We start from the raw sequence: 7,581 nt of genomic DNA on the forward strand, positions 1-7,581 counted from the left end.
TCTTTTTTTTTTTTTTTCATATGTTTTTTTATGTCTACATTTCCTTTCTTTTTTTAAAATTATCACTGAAGAAACAAAACAAAAAAAAGAAACAAATTTTGTGGACGACACGTCGCTGAATTAAATGGTATGGGATTTCCTTTTTGACACCTGCGAACTCAATGTAATCACTTTCCACAAAATGCAAGGAGCATATAAATCAGGTAGCGTCCGCTTTCCGAGGTGCCCGTAAATGGTCTACAGGAATTGCAGCCAGCCATTGGTCCCGATTCCGTTGATCTTTCGGAAACTCTGTCGCACAATGCCACTTCTGTTTCGGACGCAGGATATGTGAGCCAGCTCTTCACGCAGCATCTTGGGTGTATTCTTTTCGGAGCCGATCAAAATTCACCACGGGCACTCACTACTCATCTCCAACTCCTCAATATACAAAACAACTCATCTTGGAGTACAGAACAACGAGCGGAACATACATAACTGCAAAAGAATCCCACGGCGAACAGTTCCCGTACGCCGCATGTCGTCTGCTACCGGGAAGGAGAAACAAAAACCCAAAAAAACACACGGTCGGGTGTAGCCACGTGACTTCCGCCACTCGCTCTCTTCTCTCCACTTCTCCGACCTCCGTCGGGTTTCGGTTTCGGTTTCGAGCAGTTGCGTCTTCTGGCTTTATTAAAAAAATACGCTACTCTGTTGCAAAAAATTAATTGGGTAGTCCTCCGACACCATAATAAAGCGCCTGGCAAAAAATAAAAAAAAAATTTTTTGGGGGGTGTCAGTGTCCCTTTAACTCATTGCCCTGCAGCATTCGAAGCACGGACCTCGCGGTGACTCGCGTTCGAATCTCTATGCAAACCGTCCTTTGTAGGATTTATGAGCAGTGTGACCCCGACTTAGCATCAAGAACAATCAGAGATGCTTAAAAGAGCTGTAGAAAAAATGTCAAGGCGAGTAAAAAAGAAATAGGATTAATTAAGCACGTTTTTATGAGGAAACAACTTACTTTGCACTGAGTTTATATTTTGTGCATGAGCTCACTGATATGTGTGCTTCACCGAGATGCTGTAATGTAGACTATCTTGCTGCGTCGTTAACTAGACATGTCCACAAGGTGTATTATAGCCTTGTTACACGGGCACACTTAACTCCAGTTATGCTAGGCCACAATTAGCGCACAATACTAGGCGACAACATTCTGCGGCGATGCAGCCAAAGCTATGGGCGAACGTGCGCTTGACAATCTTGAGCACTCATCGAAGCAGTGCACGCGCGCTCTTCACTTGTTATGGAATAGCTGTCCGAAAGTATAGTGCGGTATCTGTGGTGCCGCGCAACAGCATTTAAGCTGAGTTAACCGCGGTCAAGTGTGCCCGTGTAAGGGCTCATTCACACTGGAAGCGGATCCGCGTTCGCAAAGCGGTTGCGAACGCGGTTGTATAAGGATTCAGTACAATTGCACGCGCACACGATGACATCAAATGCGCGTGCAATTGCACTGGATCTTTATACAACCGCTTTCGCAACCGCTTCGCGAACGCGGATCCGCTTCCAGTGTGAATGGGGGGTAACAGGGGTATTACTGGCCCTTGTGCACGTGGCAAGCTGAAACAAAACACACAAATGACAGTGGAGATCTCTGGGGCCAATTACGGTTTGATTAGACGCTATTGGCTTCGATGAGACGGCGTTCGATGAGACGGCGTTCCATAAAACGGCGTTCCATAAAACGGCGTTCAATGAAACGGCGTTCGACGAAACAGCGTTTCATGAAACGGCGTTCCAGCAAACGGCGATCGATGAAATGTTGGAACCCAGTTTGTCTGGTTCTTGCAAGGAGGAGCTTGCTCCGTCTGCGACGTTCCCACTTTTCATCAAACCACGTCTGTGTCTGTTGGTGTGCCAATATTTTATTGATAAATGTTACTGTTTTTTTTTTTTGTTGTTGTGAATCCCGGAGAAAAACTTACCGGAGAAAAGCTCACCAGAGAATATAGCTCACCCCAAAACCGGCGGATCCGGAGAAAAGCTCACCAGACATTGAGCGGATGCGTAAAGAAGCTCGCAGACTTTTTTTCTTCTTTTCATACGCAGGCTGTAGGATCATGCGTAACATACATCAATTTATTATCAATAAGATTCGTCAATTTCGTACAAATTTTTTTTTAAATATTCGTTAAGCATATTAGGTACCGTTAAACCCTTAATGTTTGCGATTCCTTAATTTTCGCGAATTTCACGAAATGAAAAATTCGCAAAATTTAAGGGCACGCGAAAATTTCAGTCCTGAAGAGTTTCAATGCAGACGTCTAGAATTCGCGAAATTTAGTGGCCGCAATTAGTCCTCTTTGACTGATTCGCGAAAAATAGAGGCCGCGCAAATAAAGCCGGGTTTTACAGTATATTGCTCCCAAATTATTATTTGCGGGCGGATGTTTTCTGTGGTTTACCCTCTAGGCAACAAAGGCCTGACTGGAAACTTTATGAACTTGAGTAACAGGAAAAAGTTTGAAAACTTAATGTCTACCTAAAACCTAAAAAGCAAAACTATAAATGCCGAAAGTCTGAAAGTGCATGCGCAACAACGCGATGCCTGAAATTGTAAACCTTTGAAAACCGGCAGGCACGCGTATCCAGGATTCCAGGGGTGGTGGTGGGGGCATGGAGCCAGGATTGCCCCCCCCCCCTTCCTCCCCCCCCCCCCCCCCCGAAATCTTCCATTTTGCTGGGGCCTCCTCTCACCCCCCGCCTCATAATGCATTTTGTCATAGGCGCCCCGCACACCCCCCCCCCCCCCCCCCCCACACACACACACACCGAAATAACATCCTGGCTAAAGCACGGACATGCACGTTTTCTTGCCGTTCATGCTGGTTTTTCCACACGTTGCCTTTGTGTGCTAGTGCCCTTCTACGGCGAATTACCCATGACCTTCAGAGCTGCACACTGTCGCCGTTGTTACTCGTGACCGATATAAGGACTAGTCTTCTGTAAGGTAGTGAATAGACCGATCTCACCAGGAGTTGCACGACGCCACCGCTGCCGCGGTGCATTCTGGTACCTGTAGTTCTCCCCAGTTTTCTGGCCGCGTCAAGGCGCGTTGCACGCCCGGTGTTTGGGAATTTTCAGGTTAGCACGAGTCTTTTAGTCGGCCGCTTACTCACGGTCTTTAGTGGGCGTCTTCACCCGTTCTGTGTCAAGGTGCTACAATAAACGCACCAGGCAAAAAGGCATCGGATTTTATGTCTTTCCGAAAGAAAGCAGCCCACGAAAAGAGTGTCTAAAAAAGGTAAAGAGAGCGGTAGAAGAGCGGCAGGAAAAAGAGTTTTTAGATTTGTTTCGTTATTTGATTCATAATTTATATTCACCCCATTGCACGATAACTAAAGAGGGTAAGCTTACACAGGGCATGATACGTAGTAGGTCGTGCTAAAGTGTTCCGTACGTTGGAATCTCCCTGAGCACTCGCTCCGTAGCGGTATATCCGTTGGTCTATCTCAATCGGAACTTCCACACTGCCTTGCTGCGATCGTTTTTAATACAATGTTTGCTTGGTGCATTTCGGTGGTTACAACTGTTATTGATACGACATGTTTCGAGCACAACTGCGCTTCAAAAGATGAGTACAATCACTGAAGAAAGAGCAGGGATTCTCGGTAGGTATAACTTGAAATAAAACGACTTTTTCCAAATCAGACTTAATATTTTTTTTGGTGGGGTATTATGCACACAACCTGATTTTGGCTGGCGTTACTGATCCATCCTGTATTAACACCAATCGACACAGCGGAAAAAAGCATTTTCCGTCGGACAGCTCTTACCGTTAGCCAAATAAAATTGAATAGAAACTGTACACAAAAGCTCATCTCTATCCGAAGTTCTCAGGCATCTCGCATGGTTACGTTTTATTTTGACAAATGTGAGTTGTTAGGGCTCTTCAGGCAGGTTCTTTTTGTGGATATCGTTTCTTTGTGTGCAGGCTTCCTCCCCCCCCCCCCCCCCCCCCCCCCGCCCCCCGCAGTTCATCTGTACCCTGTCGGAAAGGCTGTCAACCAGAATAAAACGAGTTTTAGAAAACTATCGCTCTCTGAGAATGTCTATTGAGCTCGTGTTCATTGTCGAATAAAAGTTATGCCCATGCCTGCGCACTACATAGCTCAGTATTTCACCGACACATTTGACGCTGTTCCGCGGTGCTACACCGAGCCGATGGTCCCTCGAATTTTGTGCTCTTTCACATTGAGGTAGATATTCACTTGCTCCCAAGTTTATCCAGAGTGCTCGAGGGAGTAGCGGCTTCGTTGTTTTTCCCGCTGTTGCAGTAAGACCACCGCGTAAACGCAGTGGGTACACGCGCGTTCACGAAGGCGAAGAAGCGGACGACGACGAAGCAGACGACAAAGCGATTCTAAAGCAATAAAACGACCGAAACTGTTTTTTTTTTTTTTTTTGCGCTTGATGACAAGCTAGGGCATCACAAACAACACAATCTTATAAAGTGCTGATATGCAGGACAACCCAAGCTAACACCAGGGCTTCCCAAACTATGATGTACGCCCACATGAGCCCTTTTCAGCCGGGAAGCCGGAGAGCGATGACTACAAGTAGCATGGCGGCGGCAATACTTCCGGAATGCGCGCGCCTGCGCAGTTCGCTTGGTGGCATCGGTCTGTTGGCCTGGTTGGTAGACGTTTTACATGATGAAAACAGCTCAAACGGCAAAGACAGAGTGAATACAACAAACACGACAGGACGAAGCTGTTGTAGCGTGCATTTTATGATTCATATGCCGGGACAACCATGCTGGCGCAAGATCTCGGGCTCGCCGCGCTCGAGCTACGAGCACGGACTGCGAGACCACGAGCGATTCTATAAATGCAGTTTTTATTGTACCAGTCGGTCGGCCAATTCTCGTGTCTCTACATTGTTTTCTCAACTGAAGTTTTATTAGTGAAAAAACAGAAAGGAAACAGCGTAGCTCACACTGGTTACATCAAAACACACTTATACATCAACTCATGTTTACAAACAAACTGGAGCGCCCCTAGCGGAAGCCACCGGCGCCGCGCACGCGTGATGGAGTGTGGGCAAGAAGCTCGCCGTCGCCCATAAACAAACCGTTAGAAGGCAATGCTGTCGGCGTCGGTGGGAGTCCTCGTGCTCTTTTTTCGCGTTGAAATTGTTGATTCTACGTCTTCCTGGCAATGTCTGATTACTCGTTACAACGCACAAAGCCGTGTGAATAATGTGATATGCGGCGATTCATTCGGCGTGGGCGCCGCAGAATGGGCGCTAAAGCCTGATTCGCATTGAGATTCTGCTCGCTATTTTCAGTCGCTACGTCGGTCGGGCTGAAAAAGGGAACAGGCCCACTTGTCACAGCCAAGTTGTCATAGGGAAACTGGTCATAGGCGAACTGGTCAAAGAGGGCATCTCGTTCCAGGTGAACTCGTAGTAGGGAAAGTGGTCGGAGTGACTTTCTCGTTCTTGGAAAGTTCGTCAAAGACTTCTTTTTATAGGGGGGAGAGGAAGGGGTGGGGGGGGGGGGAGGCTTTATTTTGGAAAGTGGTCGCATCGCACTTGTCGCAGTTTCAAACTTGGCCTCTCCTTTTGCTTGTTTGCAGGGGGCGGTGTAGTATTCTGAGTTTAGCCATGTTTAGCGGTCGTACGGGCACGCATTTTGAACGTGAGAAGCGCGTGCCCACTAGCAGTAGCGCGTGCTCAGGTCATGCATGGTACTATCGGTTTAGGACAGTTGACTCTGAGATTTGGAATAAAGAAGTCAGACAGTCGGCCGGTGTCCTTCCTCGCCCTCGGCGGGGCCCGCGAGGACGCGGGCCTCCGCCGCTACCGGGTCGCCTTCGCGGATGAGCCCGACGTCTACTCCCCGACCACGACGACGGCTGCAGCAGGGGCTGCCACTCCTTTCCTGACATTGACAAGGCAAGACATCGCCACCACCGGCATTCAAGGCCATTCACGTAGCCTTGCACCGGTACCCGACGTCACCTCTCGGACCAACACCGACCACCTCATAAAATAGAAAAGGCGGTTGTGGTCGGCTTTTCGGTGCTATCTTTACTTACGATGTCCCAGTGTTACCACGCTTCTCACGTGTCGTCTGCTACTTATTGTCTGCCATGAGCAACAGTATTGACGGTGCGACACGAAGCCGGTGAACGCTCCCGTCAGCACGCTCTTAGCGCGAGGTCAGCGCTACGCTTGTAGCGCTCCGCTACATGTGTGAACAGGCCTCTATTGTGTCCCTGTGTTGGTGTGCATATTTAACGTTCGTACGTGGGCTGCTTCGAGTACTCCCGAGACGCTTCATATAGGCTTAACGCGCCGGACTCGCATGCACATTGTGCACACAAACGCTGAAAGCTCGAAGACCCGCCGAAGGCCGTTCCCGATCGGAACAACAAGCGCCGACGAGTTTACGGGAACGGCGAACCCAGTGAAACATCTGCTAATTATAATTCGCAGATGTTTCACTGAGTTCGCCGTTCCAGCCGGCCAGAATTTTTCAACTGGGGTGTCTCAGTTTGTGAACGATGTTTGCTGTAGGGCAATGAATATTGGATTGGACTGAATCCGCTAGAACTGCTAACCATTGCCCCAAATCACTTCTTCGAAGCATGACCGCAGAAGAGGGACGAACCACACACACCGATCGCATGATTTGTATCGACCAGGAAGTGGGAATACGCTGGGCGAGACGACGCGGTTGCCATGTCGTATTGCGCTGGCTCGCGTTGCATTTGCCGACATTGGAGTATAAACTGCCTTGTCAGCCGAAGGATTCGTAAATCTGACGGCGTCAGATTGTGAATGTCTACCCCGTGCACGCGCAAAAAGCTGCTCAGACGTAGTTCGTCTGATGCAACGGCAGCAGGGGACTATTGGGATCCGGAACCATTCCGATGACCCACCGTCCGCGCGCTCGCACATTCGTCGAGAGGTTACCTCGGGGAATTCCCCCTCAGGAAGGACGTGTCTGCGACCTTTAAACATTTTTGTAACAAGGAAATAGGACACGCACAATTCTAATTTTTAGAATCTTGGGGTGCTTTCAGCGCGTAGATCGCGTAACCGCCATAAAATGACAGTATCAGAAACCACCTCAGTGCACCTTTAATTTGACACGGAAAGGATAAGATCTTTGGTTTTTTTACTGCCCGGATAGGACAAATGTGCCTAAAAAATGTGTGCTGAAAAAAATTATTTTGACTCGCAATATTTACGCTTCACTATTTCGAGGTACCGAGACTGTGAGTTCAGTGTCCCTTTAACTCCAAGGTTATTTTTACTCGTCGAATCAGACGCCATTTAAAACCGACCAACGATAAAACTAAATTTTAGAAAGCATACATGTGTTGTTTGCGACCGCGTTGGAGAACAAAAAAACAAAAGGTGTCACACTATGCGCCACTATTGAACACGCGTTGGTGTGCGCGCACCTAGACGCGAACCTCAACTTTTATTATGAGGTTCCCCAGGCAACCTAAGTCCAAGACAGTATCGTATGCTGCATCTTTGTCATGTCAATCACTGTTGTGTCACCAAGAGATCGAAGACAGTTCA

The sequence above is a fragment of the Ixodes scapularis genome, unplaced genomic scaffold, assembly GCF_016920785.2.
Source record: "Ixodes scapularis isolate PalLabHiFi unplaced genomic scaffold, ASM1692078v2 PGA_scaffold8__174_contigs__length_109621045, whole genome shotgun sequence".
NCBI classification, from domain to species: Eukaryota; Metazoa; Arthropoda; class Arachnida; order Ixodida; family Ixodidae; genus Ixodes; species Ixodes scapularis.